This window comes from Erythrolamprus reginae, chromosome 1 (genome assembly GCF_031021105.1).
Source record: "Erythrolamprus reginae isolate rEryReg1 chromosome 1, rEryReg1.hap1, whole genome shotgun sequence".
Classification (NCBI taxonomy): Eukaryota; Metazoa; Chordata; class Lepidosauria; order Squamata; family Dipsadidae; genus Erythrolamprus; species Erythrolamprus reginae.
The window spans coordinates 253,444,773-253,461,161 of NC_091950.1; the positions used below are offsets into that span (position 1 = coordinate 253,444,773).

The 16,389-nt window shown below is 41.5% G+C and overlaps 1 protein-coding gene across 1 annotated transcript in view; it reads right to left on the reverse strand.

The window, feature by feature from the left end:
- Nucleotides 1-16,389, reverse strand: part of VSNL1 (visinin like 1) — a 147,947-nt gene that overhangs the window by 82,975 nt on the left and 48,583 nt on the right. The gene's annotated exons all lie outside the window — the stretch shown is intronic.

Here is a 16,389-nt window from a genome sequence, read left to right on the forward strand (position 1 = left end):
TGAGCAGTGCAGTCAGGCGGTAGGGAAAGCAAGTAGGATGCTTGGCTGCATAGCTAGAGGTGTAACAAGCAGGAAGAGGGAGATTATGATCCCGCTATATAGAGTGCTGGTGAGACCACATTTGGAATACTGTGTTCAGTTCTGGAGACCTCACCTACAAAAAGATATTGACAAAATTGAACGGGTCCAAAGACGGGCTACAAGAATGGTGGAAGGTCTTAAGCATAAAATGTATCAGGAAAGACTTAATGAACTCAATCTGTATAGTCTGGAGGACAGAAGAAAAAGGGGGGACATGATCGAAACATTTAAATATGTTAAAGGGTTAAATAAGGTTCAGGAGGGAAGTGTTTTTAATAGGAAAGTGAACACAAGAACAAGGGGACACAATCTGAAGTTAGTTGGGGAAAGATCAAAAGCAACATGAGGAAATATTATTTTACTGAAAGAGTAGTAGATCCTTGGAACAAACTTCCAGCAGACGTGGTTTGTAAATCCACAGTAACTGAATTTAAACATGCCTGGGATAAACATATATCCTTTGTAAGATAACATACAGGAAATAGTATAAGGGCAGACTAGATGGACCATGAGGTCTTTTTCTGCCGTCAGTCTTCTATGTTTCTATGTTTCTAAGAGGGGTTGGTTAGAGTACAAAAATTTTTCTTGCACATTGGTAGAATCAATGCAGTTTCATCTTAACATTAAGTAAATCATGTCAAAGAAATATCTTGGTTCCCTTGCCTTTCTCAAAACATAGCAACCCTCTATCAAATATTCTTAATAATGAGACACCTACTTCTTCTAGCTAGTTCCTTGCAAATGGTCTGGCCAGATTAAACACTCTACCATAGTTTTTAAAATACTCAGTAAACCAAGAATCTCTATCATTCTATAGAATTCAACAGCTTTTAAAATAGCTATTGCTCCATATGAGTTTACATTTAGGTTTTTAGTCTTCCTTAAAAATCTAAATATAAACGAATAGCTGTAATCCTATGCATTCATTCCCTTGTATTTGTTGAATCAATAAAACAAAACCATTTCTCCCTTCCCCAACTTGAATGGAGAAAACTGTGCCAGATGAGCAGGCCTGCTCCGTACAATCCTCAATCATAATTATAAGGCTTTATTCTTACATCTTCTTCTCAAACACTACTTCTTTTATTAACAAAACTAGTTTGCTAATTACAATCCCTACAACAGTTCTGAGCTTCTATCAAGCTGTGAATCCAGAGGCTTCTTGTTGCAGATTTAATTAATGAGAATAAGAAAACTGTAATTCATGGATTATCTAGTCTATCAGAAAATGGATCCTAAAGCTTTCCAGAGTTCATGTACTATTCTACATTGTTACAATGAATGGGGTTCATTTTCATGACACTATACAACACAGTCTTGAAATGTGCTGGAATTTCTAGCATGTATACTCTATTTACCCAGGGGAAGAGCCTTTTCTGTGGCGGCCCCAGGCCTCTGGAATCAACTCCCCCGGAGATTCGAATTGCCCGTATTCTTCCCGCCTTCCGCAAGATGTTGAAGACCTATCTATGTCGCCAGGCATTGGGGGGAATAACTATCTCTACCCCCATCCCCACCTTTTTCCTGACTGTAATACATGAGAATGGTATGATTGGGCAGTAACGATTGTTTTTAATATTTATGGGTTTTAAATTTCATTTTTTTATCTAATATTGGATTTGTACTCTGTGTATTGTACTGTTGTTGTTGTGAACCGCCCCGAGTCTTCGGAGAGGGGCGGCATACAAATCTAATAAATCTTAATCTTATAAAATCTCTGGAACACAAATAAGGAATGCAATACAATACCGTATGATGTACTGATTAGAATACGTGATTACACAATACTTTGATTTGTAGTTGTAAAGTTCATTGTGTGATCTTGATCTTATTTCTTAGCTTAATCTACATCACAAAATTATTGAGAGGATAACATGAGGTAGAGCAGGGGTATCAACCTGGCGGCCTGCAGGCCGGATGCATCATGCATAGGCCACACCCACCCCAGCTCCGCAAAGGGGGGAAATGTTGTAAAATGTTATGTGAGGGCGATGTGATGCTATGAGTTTGATACCCGTGAAGTAGAGGAAGAGAGGAGTACAATCTGTGCTGCTTGAAAGATATCATGAGAGGAAAATGATATTCTGGAGAGTCCCCCCTAGATTCACTTAGCCATCTGGTCATGATCTGATGCTGAGGTCAGAATAAATTGATTGTTATTCTCCTTACCATTAAAACCATTTGGGAGTTATACACGGAGCTGAGATTTCTATGACCAGGAAATAATGCATCATATATATGTGAATTCTCCCCCTGACTGTTCAGTCTGGGTCCCCCCAGACGCCAACACCAACCAAAAAGAGTAGCCAGACACACTGGTAAAAAGCAAAGGCAGTTTATATAATTCAAAGCAAACACAGGTAACAAAAACTGTTCTTACAGACAGGAACACTATGAAGCTTCACAGAGGTGTCACGAAGGCCAGGCAATAAAACAGGATTCTTGTTGGCCAAAACAACGCTGGAGATAATAAAACCCACGCCTCCCCCAAGTCTTCCAGACTTCTAGGCCACAAGCCAAGATCAGAGACACCAAGAATCGAAGCAAGGTCACAGGACTCCCAATTGATAACTCTCCACAAGACTGTAAGGGCGGTCCTGCCTTTTCAACCCTGCTGAGGAGAACCACACCCAAACCCAGCTGTTGCCAATTCAGGGATGGAAATACCTTTCTAATTGGCCCCGTCTTTGAGCTGCTCGTCGCTGCCTCATGTCTATTATAGCCTGTGCGTCTTCATCCAATGAATCCAGGCTACTAGCTGGGGAGAGCCCCCCCCCCGGGGGTCTCAGGCTGTTCTCCCTCCTCCTCTTCCTGACGTTCCTCTCCCCCGTCTGCCTGGTCCTCCCCCTCCTGTTCACTGTCCTCCTCCTCTGGGCATTGATCCGGCAGAGATCCAGCCGGTCCCTGAGGAGCCTCAGGCTGAATCACAACACTGACTAGTCCATGTTTTTATGTTTTCCCAGTATTCAAAACATCATACATCTGGTATCATCTTTATAATATTATTTATTTGCTTTTGTAGATTGGTGGGGAAGAGTCTCAGGTTGCTTATGATGCACATGCAGACTTTGAAAATGGAATGTTTTATGTACCTACCAACCTACTCATCCATCCATCCATCCATCCATCCATCCATCCATCCATCCATCCATCCATCCATCCATCCTTCTTTCAACCTTTTTCAATCATTCTGAATTAAGGAAGTTCTTGGACTACCTGTTACAGAAGGGGGAGAGAGCATTCAGAACTAAGTAATTTTCACACTTTTTATTTTTCTATAAAGGAAGACCAACTGCAAAAAGATATTGACAAAATTGAACGGGTCCAAAGACGGGCTACAAGAATGGTGGAAGGTCTTAAGCATAAAATGTATCAGGAAAGACTTAATGAACTCAATCTATATAGTCTGGAGGACAGAAGGAAAAGAGGGGACATGATTGAAACATTTAAATATGTTAAAGGGTTAAATAACGTTCAGGAGGTTAGTATTTTTAATAGGAAAGTGAACACAAGAACAAGGGGACACAATCTGAAGTTAGTTGGGGGAAAGATCAAAAGCAACATGAGAAAATATTATTTTACTGAAAGAGTAGTAGATCCTTGGAACAAACTTCCAGCAGACGTGGTTGGTAAATCCACAGTAACTGAATTTAAACATGCCTGGGATACACATATATACATCCTAAGATAAAAATACAGGAAATAGTATAAGGGCAGACTAGATAGATCATGAGGTCTTTTTCTGCCGTCAGTCTTCTATGTTTCCATGCAAAGCTAAGATCATACTAAACTGAGTTCTACTGAGAATAAAACAGCTGAATACATCTCCTTTGTATCCCTTTGGAGCAAGAAGCATACTACAAGCCTCCTGTAGTATGTGCTGTAGCATCTATTTTTTCGAATGTGGAGAATGCAGAAGTTGAGAACACAGGAAAAGGTAAAATGAGCAATTTTCAATTTTCAATTCCATGCCTACTAGCTGAATGGAAGTTTTCAAATGTTGATCCTAACTTTTGCAAAGAATACAGGGGAAAATATTGAGGAAAACCTCCCAAGCAGGTACTGAATTCCACACAATGTGATAAGAGGCCAATTTTCCTTTTCCTTTTTTTTATGAAGAAGCTTCTCACTGCTGTGCCCTTGTAACAACCTGATAAACCTCTGGCCATCGTCCCTCTGTTTTTGGGATTCTTTTAAGACTGCCTTTCTTTATACTCCTGTCAGTGTGAAAAGCAGATAGAAGCGATACAAAGCTGTCAGGTCCCTGTCATATGTTGAACCCTTTCTTGTATAATTTCTAGGGGGGGGGGGATGATAATTTTTTAAAATGTAAAACAGGAACCTTATGCCCATACTGGCAGAACAAAATTATTGGGAAGACTCGCCAGCAACCTGCCTCCGTTCCTTCCAGAAATATTGCCCTCTGCTCTATTCAAACCACAGATAAGCTTTGGAAATGGAGGTTCTTCAAAGTGGAGATGCACAGCTCTGGAAAAAAAAAAGTCTTCCCTCCTTTAAATTAGAAAGTAACCTGTTCACAAGGAAAAAAGATAAATTTTCTTAATCAGTTGGAAGGAACTGACTGTGGAAAGAAGCAACTAATGTATCTTGATTTTTTCATTTTCTACTTTTGGTTCTCAGCCCTGAATTGAAAATAAGTGTTCCCCACCCTTTTAAAATACCCGAGAACTCGGTATTAAGTTACCCGTACCGCAGAGCTTAAGAAAAGATGCTTCTTAGTTTTATTATGAAAAAAAAGTAAAATGGAGCTTCTTCACACCAAACGAACTCACTACTATTTTGAAGGAGCCATTACAATTTTCAATAACAAGGTTTTGCAGACGTGGATCTGCAGTCCTCGGAGTGGGGCGGTATACAAATCTAATAAGTAAGTAAGTACCGTAAGTACCGTAAGTAAGTAAGTAAGTAAGTAAGTAAGTAAGTAAGTAAGTAAGTAAGTACCATAAGTAAGTAAGTAGGTAGGTAGGTAGGTAGGTAGGTAGGTAGGTAAGTAAGTAAGTAAGTAAGTAAGTAAGTAAGTAAGTAAGTAAGTAAGTAAGTAAGTGTTGTGGTAGGCTCTGGCCCAGCTCCTGCCCCAGGGAATGTGGAGGTGGATGCAGGGGAAACTTCAACATGTCATAGGCCTGTGTTATTGCCGACAGAGTCAGTTCAGAGTTTAGTTTCCTTGGACGAAGAAGAAGGTGGGAGTGACTTGGAAGAGGGGGGCTTGGCACACAGCCCAGACAGTCAATCTCCATTATCTTCCATTGATTCAGATGAAGACGTCTTGGACCCACGCAAGCGCAGAATTATGCGTAGAAGAGACCAAGTAAGGACATATTACAGGAGGTAAGAGAGGCCACCTGTGTTTGGGTGGGGCTCCAGTAATTAGGGCTGTTGCTATAAATAGCAGCATGTGGGTTTGGCCGTTGTGGAAGAGTATCTGATCGCAGTTCTTCAGGAATCCCGTGTTGCTGTTTTCTGGACTTTGTTGATTTTTCACCCCTTTGAAACCAAAGCAGAGCAACGTGTGTGTGTGTCTCTCACTTCGTTGGAAGAAGAAGGGGTGTGAAGTTTCTTCACAGCTGCTAGCTAAGTACTTAATGACTGCTTAAGGGAAATTGTACAGACTACCTGGTTGTTTTGGGATGAGTGCTCTTTGCAATACAAAAAGAGTGCTTAGTTTATTTTGACTTTTGTGATAAAGAAAATTGTTTTGAATTTTCAAACGTTTGTGTGTCTGAAATTTGTACCCTTGAATTTTCGGGAGACTCCTATCAGAGAGCCCAGCAGAACAGTAAGTAAGTAAGTAAGTAAGTAAGTAAGTAAGTAAATAAACCAATCAATCAATATTAATCAATCCACCTAGCTGAGAGTCAGCTTCCCAAACTCACAGGATTCACTTTTGAGTGAACAATTTGGTATACCAACTTAGTCCGATTGGAGTAAGAGCAGGGAGATCTATGTTCCGGTTTTGCCTCAGGAACAAAGTCAGCAGGATGACATTGGGCCTGTAACATTTTTTTCTCTCCGCCCTGGGAAGAAGGCAAGGGCAAACGGCTTCTGAAAACGCTGCAAAGAAATCTGCAGGGACTTATCATCGGGAGTCAAGTTTGATTCAAGAGCAACAAAGAAATCAATACACATACAATTGTAACATTGCCTCAATCTATCAGCAACAGGCCGCAAGTTCCTCTTGGGCCCAGAGTAAGGAAATATTCTTCTGCTCCTCCCATTAGATGTGAGTTTAAAAGGTCTGTGCTTGGCTGTGGCTATTCTACAGCAATCCATTCGGACACCCTGGTTTTATAGCTATACGAAGGCGCTGGATGAAGGCATTTGAAGACTGAGACTGGATTTCATTAGTAAGCTCGGGATGATCTAGCTCTATTTCTCCCTGTCTTCTGTCAGGTGAGCCAATATAAATGCTGCAGTAGGTCATGGATGCTGTAATGGTTTGGACAATAGCCAAGAAACCTGGCAAGAGGAATGCCATGTGGTTCGCAATCTTGTATGCCCAGGAACTGAATAGACCTCTAAATCTGGATGGAATTGCATTCTCACTAAAGAAGCAGATGAGCATTTGGACCATTGCTTGTCACTTGAAGTCCAGATGGCATAAGCGGCCTGAATGCTGCTTGGAAAAGGATGTGGCAGGGTGGCCTGTCCACAGTCATTCATATCTAGTGAGATTTTATGCAGGCTTGAACCTGTCATAATTCATTCCTACTACAACAACACCTAAACTATTATACTTAATTTGCTTCCAGCTCTTCAAAACTAATTGAAAAGAAGGATAAAGAGATTTGCAAAAGTCCCTTACGGGAAGTGCAAAATTATAATGAAGAGCAACCAAAGAAAAAAAAAAGATGGAATCGTCTGCATGCTTCAGGGAACCCTACATCTTGCCCAGGGGTGGGATCTAACTTACTTCGCTGCCGGTTCGCTTTCTCCCATGCCACGTGGGCGCACCTCATGGGCGCATGTGTGCAAAGTGCGCATGCACAGTTCCCAAAAAATATTAAGGGGGGGGAGCAAAAAACAAGATGGCGACTGCATGCACATTGCGGGAAACTTGACTTCTGAGCATGCTCAGAAGAAAAAAGAATTAAATTTTTTTAAAAATTAAAAAAAAAAGATGGCAGTGCCCACGGCCTGGCACCGACCGAACTGGTTCTGTGACATCATCGTGACATCACCAACGGGTCATTACCAGCTCGCGCAAACTGGTCCAAACCAGGAGGAACCCACTTTTGATCTTGCCAAAGATTATTTTTTTTAAAAACCATTTTTTAATATTAGATTTGTTACATTGTTTTCTTTATTGTTGTTAGCCGCGCCGAGTCTTCGGAGAGGGGTGGCATACAAATAAATAAATAAATAAATAAATAAATAAATAAATAAATAAACAAACAAACAAACAAACAAACAAACAAACAAACTTGTAATGCAATGTTTTTAAAAAACCCAGAAAGTAATGTGACCTTGCATATGTGAAATCAAAAAGAAGATTTTAGAAGGAGCAACAAATAGAAAATGCAACCATGTGTGCCAGCTCTGGACAGCTTACAACAAGGTTGGTGATGCTGGCAGAGTTACGGACAGAAAAACTTTCATGTGGACTCAGCTCATCTTTTAAAAAAAACTTATTTATTTATTCATTTATTCATTCATTCATTTATTTATTTATTTATTGGACAGGGCTGGAATCAGTCTGCAAAGGAGTGACAGGCAAACTCTATTTTGGCTAAAATAATGGAAGTTTGTTGAAGATTGGGGGGGTTTGATGGGAGGAGCTTGATAAAAATGGTGGTGGTGCAAAATCAATTGCAGGCAGCGTGACGCCCCCAGCCAACCCCCACCATGCCTGTCGCTTCACCGCCAGCTGAGCCGAGCTGGGGAAGGAGCCGCGGGTGGGACAGGTGGCCACCCAGCCAGCAAATGCTGCATTGTGTGCCTGAGTCGGCTTCCAGCATTCTTTCTGCACAGTCCTGTCATCCCCAGAAAAGTAGCAGCAGCTGCAGCGGAAGGGCAAGAACCACCGGCCCGCTCACTCTCCTCTCGGGCTTCCCTTGTACACCTCATCTTCTTCTTACCCATCTTCACCACCTTCACTGCTGCTGTTTCTTATGAGTGTGCACGTGCCCGACTCATTTCAAAAAAACAAACAAGTGCAGGAGAGGGCAGTTATGCATGAATGCACAGGTGGGGCGTGCATTGCATTGTGGGTGCAATATCATGGGCGCATACACACAGACACACATTTGGCATGCAACCAGAAAAAGGTTTGCCATCACTGTGTTAGGGGATGGAGATCTTTGACGACACTGAGGCGGGATTCTCCTTTGCAGATATCTGAACAGAAGTAGTAATATGCTAAGCCGCATTGACCCAGAAATGCATCCAACACAAACATGCTAATGAGATTTAATAGCCTTGTACTAGCTTGCTGGGTTTGGGCACTGTATTCTCTGCATTGGTAATTATCTTGGTAACAAGCTTGTTTTCTGCGGTGACACTTTCCTGGCTCTAGTTTAACCACCTTTAAAAAAAAAAATCTGAATCTGCTTTTAGGCTGCCTCAAAGCTGCTGAAATAACTTTAGAGGAGGTCTCTTCAGCAGGAAAGAATATATATTGCACTACAGGTAGTTCTCAACTTATGACCACAATGTAGCCCCAAATTTCTGTTATTAAGCGAGATATTGGTTAAGTGACTTTTGACCCAATTTATCATCTTTCTTGCCACAGTTATTAAGTCATCAGTGCAGTTTGGGGGTTTTCTGCCTGACCGGTCTCAAGCAATGATTAATGATCCAGAAAAGAAGGTCAAACACACACGTGGATAGTTAATCAGCAAACTTGTATTTAAACAGTAAAGAAAAAAGTCTAAAGCAAATGGTCCTTACTTTCAGGAGAAACCAAGAGGATTCGTTGCAAAATTCAGTCAGCTACAAAGTTCAGTGAAAAGCCAACCCATACAAAAGTCACGGAGCAGAAATAGTCCAAGAGTCTCTGAATATTCACAGCACAAAAGCAGCAGCTTGTCCCAGAGCGTTCAACTCCCACAACGCTGAAGTACAATCCACGAGCAGGAACTTCAGAGCAGGAACAAACGACAAACCACCCAGATAATCAGCCACAGTTTGCCTTGGCCCCGTTCCCTTTTTATGCTGTTAGCCCTCATTAAGGGAACCACACACAGCCCAGGTGTGCTTATGCTACTTCTTAAAGCGATCCCTTCTTTGTAAGGCCCTACGGCTGCGTAAATTGATGTATTGTCCTGCAGACTAGCTGAGAGAAGATAAACTGTCTGATGAATTGCCAGCCCCTTCCCCTGAACTGTCTGCCAATTCGTCCTGGCTCTCTGCCCCATCTTCCTGACTGCTGGCTACATCTTCCTGGCTGTCAGCTGCATCATCCTGGCTGTCAGCCAGGCTTTCACAGTCACTGTGTGCCGCGTCTCCCCCATCTGTGGGGGCAACAGCTGGCCCAGGCCCAAACACAACAGGGGGTAGGTTCCATTCACCTTCGTTAACGGGGTGCATCACAACATTTTGCATGTGTGCGCTTGCTACACTCACGCATGCACATCTCACCCATGGTTTTCACTTCCACGCATGCTCAGAATGTGGTTTCAGGCCGAAACACAGCTGAGGAGCTGCTCAGTTGTGCTTCAGATGAAGAAATAAAGGTCAATATTAACCAGAGGGTGGGTGGGATGGCTTTTTTCACAGCAGAGGATGAGGAGAAACCATACAAAAACAATGAAAAAAATCACCAGAAATTCCACAAAAAGATGGCGGTGCACGCAGACCAGCACAGACAGAACTGGATCCGTAATGCCCAAAATTACATCACCCCTGCTGCAGTTGATAAGTTAGTACAGTATTTCAAAGTGTTGGTTATGACCTATAAAGCCCTTCATGGCACCGGACCAGATTATCTCAGGGACCGCCTTCTGCTGCACAAATCCCAGCGACCAGTTAGATCCCACAAAGTGGGCCTTCTCCAGATCCCGTCAACTAAACAATGTCATTTGGCGGGACCCAGGGGAAGAGCCTTCTCTGTGGCGGCTCCGGCCCTTTGGAACCAACTCCCCCCAGAGATTAGAATTGCCCCCACCCTCCTTGCTTTTCTTAAGCTTCTTAAAACCCACCTCTGCCGTCAGGCATGGGGGAACTGAGATATTCTTTCCCCCTAGGCCTTACAATTTACGCATGGTATGTTTGTATGTATGTTTGATTTTATAATAAGGGTTTTTTTAGTTGTTTAGTATTGGATTGTTACATGCTGTTTTTTATCACTGTTGTTAGCCGTCCTGAGTCTGCGGAGAGGGGCGGCATACAAATCCAATTAATAATAATAATAACAACAACAACAACAACAACAACAACTTGGTTCTTGAGTGAATTCCCCCATTGACTTTGCTTGTCGGAATAGCCACAAAAGGGGATCACGTGACCTTGGGACATAACAATGGTCATAAATATGAGTCAGTTGCTAAGCATCTGAATTTTCATCACATGATCATGTAGCTGCTGCAAAGGTCGTAAGTGAAAAATGGTCATAAATCACCTTTTCCAGTGTCATTGTAACTTTGAACGGTCTCTAAGCAAACTATTGTAAGATGAAGACTACCTGTACAGGTGACAATATCTTCTATATACTGTATGGTAAGAAGGAATGTAATACATAAGAAGCTAGAGATGTGGAACAAGAAAGTGTTGTTGGAAAGCAGGTTGTGTTTTAAAAACTTGTTTGGCTTTGTGGGATGATTGGCTTTTGTTCAGCTATTAGTATACATTTTAATTTAATTGATTTTTTTAAAAACTGGGCTGACACCTTTTTGTTAGCTGTTGTCAGATTTTTATATGCTTTTAAAGTTATTTCTTCTCTTATGTGGATGTTGTCATTCCTAGCTGCTTAGTTTATTTTTATGAAAAAGCAGTATATTACTAACATTTTAAAAAAAAATCAAGTCAACACTTGAATTCCAAAGCCTTTCCTAAAATATAAAATGTTTAAAGCATATTTAAGGGTGAACTTACATTAGTTTTAGCACTTCTATTTTGATTAAAATAAAGTAGCATTAATTATTCCTTTAGTGCCTTTCATGTAGCAAAAAACAAAACATGGGTCTGGTGAAATGACTTGCTGTTCACAAAAGTTTGTGTCTTTTAATAAAATGTGTTATTCTGAAAAGAGGCTACCAGATTCCTTCTAAATGCTGGCTGCCATAAACGAATGGCTCTTCTTTTTCGGAGTCCTTTGTTTATCATGTGGCATGTTAGTCTTAAAATAAGTGGACTACAATTGACTGCAATAAATAAAAACACTTCATTTAACCAAATTTGGAAAAAAAGACAACTTTGTGGAATTTGTAGCCCTGTGATTACTTGCTGAACTCGTAGCCCCAGCTGGATTAGTCATTCCTAAAGTCTACTGGAAGATTATTTCTGAAATAGAAAGGTCAAATTTGTCATTTTTGTGAGTTCTGTCATCTTTACAATCCATTCTTCCATTATAGGTATTTCTATATTTCATACCTTTCTACATACAATAATTTATTTGGTAAGTCTAATTGGTTATCTGTAAGTCCTGGTAAAAACAGTTCAAGTTTCACCCAAATGTTAGTACTTAAAATAATTTGTATATAAAATTAAAGGAGAATACTGTATTCTCCCACCCATTCCTTTCTTCATATCCTGATCTTTTTTAGTCCTATTTGGCATTCCATAGTTCTACAGTCAGATGATCTTTCATAACTTACCCTTACTTTTTTGTTTAATGAAACCAACCAATTGCTCCTTTTAGCAGTCCTAAACAGTTCTTGTTGCCATGGAGATACGTATTATTTATTTAATTAATTCAGAAGCACTTTAAAATAAATACTGTACATTGCAATAAATAAATTGCAAATTCAATTGACCTGTTAAGTTTATTTTAAACTGTCTTAGTTCAAACTCATGGTAAACTTTTTGCTTTTAATTACTTTTAAAATTCTTATAGATCTTTCTTTACTTTTAATTTTAATCCGGGACTTGGAGGATCACTCACCAGGTAGTTCAAGTGCTCTGCTGCTTGGAAGATCTCTACATATTTATTATTAATTTTATTTATTTAATTGGATTTGTATGCCGCCCCTCTCTGAGGACTCGGGGCGGCTCATAGCATATACAAGAAACAAACCAATAATATGAATCCAACTAATTAATTACTAATTACTAATAATACTAATAAATAAAATAAATCTACATATTTATTATTGTATTCAAAAATGTGCAATGGAAAGTGGAGATATGGGTGAATTTAGTGTCCTTAAACAGCTAAAAGCTGTGAGCTTCGTATTCTTCTGTGGCTCTCACCACTCTATTCATGAGTCATCCACAGGGTCCTTCATGTCTGCAGGTCCGAGGTGGGGAAGGCCGTTCTCGCCCTCCTCAGACTCCTAGAAAGGCTCTGGAGCTTGTGGAGAGCAAAAAAACAGGCCTTCCGGTTCAACAGGAACTTGGCAAATGGGCCATTTTCTGCCTCCGCAGGACCTCCGGGGTGGTGAGGCCATTTTTGCCCTCCCCAGGCTCCTAGGGGAGAGCGAAAACCTGGGAAAGGCGAAAAGCAGGAGTGCCATTGTGTGTCGGGAGTGGGGGGGAGGTCATGTGTGCATGTGCATGAAGGGGGCACAGGGAATTATGGATGAGGGCACGCACACACACACACACACACATTTTAGCACACAAACCAAAAAGGCTTGCCATCACTGCACTACAGTAGTCCCTCGCTATACCGCGCTTCACCTACTGTGGCTTCACTTCATCGCGGGTTTCTGAGGAAGTCGATCGGCAGATTTAAACAGCCCGCCGAACTCGATCGGCAGGTTTTTAAATATATATATATATATATCTAAAATTGTAAACACTGTATTTAAATACTGTATCTAAAATAAATACTGTGTGGGAAGGGTTTATAAACACTTAAAACAATGAAAACTTACCAAACAATTACAATATAAATACTTAAATAAGTACTATCAGTCGATAAATTCCCCATCGCGGATTTCACCTATCGTGGCCAGGTCTGGAACGTAACACCAGCGATAGGTGAGGGACTACTGTACACCAATAGCTTTTTCTTCCTCAGGACAGGAAAACCGATAGATTCAAACAGGATTGCAATGGACTCATCCTCCTTTTTTCCCCAGGCTTCTGAACAAATCAGTTCATTAACTGATGCCAAGGCTTTAAAACAATTCAAAATATGTACCCTACCAGAATAGAATAGCAAGGACCAAACCATATTAGTGTCACACGTGGACTGAACGTGAACAGTACTACATTATACGTATATTTTCAGTCCTGAGCAACTCTGATAATTTACGTGTGAATTCCCAGCAGATCCATTCCTGGAATCTAAAAGATTTATTTTATGGCTTGTAGGAAATGAACACATAACTATACAGATACACATTTGCTTTAGTGAGCAATGGAAATGAATACCATAATGTGTTTTAAGGCTTTTAAATATTTAAAAATATTTTTTTTAAAAATAAAATAAAAGCAAGCTTTTAAATATTAAACAAAGCTTCTGTGTTGTTATGACTGTTGCTCCAAAGGTACATCCTTCTTTCAAGCGGCTTGTTATTAATCAGTCATCAAAACCAAACTCCTTGATTACCTTTTATAATATTCTGCACTGCTGTGGAAATGCTATAATAATAATAAAAAAAACCTGAATCATAAGCCAAGAGAACAAAAAAAATGGATTTCTGCTTCAAGACAGGCACTGACAATGGTCAAAGCAGTTAGTCAGCTAAGTGAGTCAACGTATGATTCATTCAGGAGAAAATGATAACTTCAATAAGTTGCGGGTGGAGTGAGAAAACCTTAACTAAATTTATATTCTGGTGCGTGTTATTATCAAGCAGAGTTAATATTCCCAATGCTTTACCAAAAAAAGAAGCATGGAAACAAACAAACAAACAGACAATTGCCTTCCAGGATAACAAAAGTATAATAAGACAAATCTTCAGCTGCAGTCAAACTGCCTCTGTGTGTGGATCATTATGATTATTATTATTTAAATTGCATCTTCCTTTTTTAATTCATTTTTTTTAATGGCTGAAGGGAAATGAGTTGGCAGATACAGACTTCAGTTCAAAATATATTCTCTGTCTCTCTAAAATGTAAATGAACAATTTGTGTGAAGGTCAGTTCTCTGCGTGCAATTATTGTCTCTGTTGCAAATAGATTATTACCTATTATTCCACCTGATAAACAGGAAACCGTGTTATTTCCTGGCTTCCCACCCACATTCATCTCTCACTAAAGAGGCTGATTCACACAAGAGGAGTCAACTGCTCAGAATTTACATGGGCTGAAGCTTTGATTTAGCCAATTTCAACGTTCTTGGACCTGGAGCTCGGCCAGAATTTAGTACGCTCCCTTCTGAAGGGAACATGGCTATTGCTACAAGATCCTCCTTACCATGCATATACAGTAATACCTCATGATACGAACTTAATTGGTGCAAGGAGGAGGTTCGTAAGACGAAAGGTTCGTAAGACGAAACATTGTTTCCCATAGGAAACAATGTAAAGTCAATTAATCCGTGCAACCAAAAAAACCCCCGCAAAAAATCGGGTTTCGGCGACTGCTGGGAAGCCGCGCGGCTGTTTTAAAAGGTGACAGCCGGCCTGGGGGGCTTCCCAGCACCCCCCGAACCCGGGTTTGGGGTTTGGGGGGGTGCTGGCAAGCCCCTCAGGCCGGCTGCGACCTCTTAAAACAGCCGCGCCGCTTCGCAGCTGTCTCCCGAAGCTGAACGCGGAAGCGTTCGGCTTCAGGAGACAGCTGGGAAGCGGTGCGGGTGTTTTAAAAGGTCGCAGCCGGCCTGGGGGGCTTGCCAGCACCCCCCCGAACCCGGGTTCGGGGGGTGCTGGTAAGCCCCCCAGGCCGGCTGCGACCTTTTAAAACACCCGCGCCGCTTCCCAGCTGTCTCCCGAAGCCGAATGCGGAAGTTCGGCTTTAGCGTTCGGCTTCGGGAGACAGCTGCGAAGCGGCGCGGGTGTTTTAAAAGGTCGCAGCCGGCCTGGGGGGCTTCCCAGCAACCTCCCGAACCGAACCCGGGGTTCAGCAAAATTTTGCCTCTTCTTACGAACTTTGTTCGAGTTACGAACCGGCGTTCGGGAGGCTTCTGGGAAGCCCCGCCGCCCGGCTGTCACCTTTTAAAACAGCCACGCGGCTTCCCAGCAGTCTCCGAACGCCGGTTCGTGACTCGAAAAAAGTTCGTAAGAAGAGGCAAAATTTTTCTGAACCCCGGGTTCGTATCACGAGTTGTTCGTAAGACGAGGGGTTCGTATCTTGAGGTACCACTGTATACATATATACTGGGCATTCTTTGTTACAATCAAGAATACATACATAGAATAAAATATAAACATTAAACATGATACTATAGTGCAGGTTCCCTCCAAATGGTCAATATTAAGGGTTGGTGGGACTATCCGTTACTCTTGTTATTTCTATTTTTATTTGTGATATTAATAATAATAATAATAATAATAATAATAATAATAATAATAATAATAATTTATTGGATTTGTATGCCACCCCTCTCCGTAGATTCGGGGCGGCTAACAACAATGATAAAACAGCATGTGACAATCCAATAATAAAACAGCTAAAAACCCTTATTTATAAAAACCAAACATACACACAAACATACCATGCATAACTTGTAATGGCCTAGGGGGAAGGAATATCTCAACACCCCCATGCCTGGCGGTATAAATGAGTCTTGAGTAGTTTACGAAAGACAGGGAGGGTGGGGGCAATTCTAATCTCCGGGGGGGAGTTGGTTCCAGAGGGCCGGGGCTGCCACAGAGAAGGCTCTTCCCCTGGGGCCCGCCAAACAACATTGTTTAGTCGACGGGACACGGAGAAGGCCAACTCTGTGGGACCTTATCGGTCGCTGGGATTCGTGCGGTAGCAGGCAGTTCCGGAGGTCCAATACCATGTAGGGCTTTAAAGGCCATGATCAACACTTTGAATTGTGACCGGAAACTAATTGGCAGCCAATGCAAACCACGGAGTGTTGAAGAAACATGGGCGAAACTTGGAAGCCCCACGATGGCTCTCGCAGCTGCGTTCTGCACGATCTGAAGTTTCTGAACACTTTTCAAAGGTAGCCCCATGTAGAGAGCATTGCAGTAATCGAACCTCGAGGTGATGGGGGCATGAGTGACTGTGAGCAGTGACTCCCTGTCCAAATAGGGCCAAAGTAGTATTTATTAAATTATTTACATATAATAAATG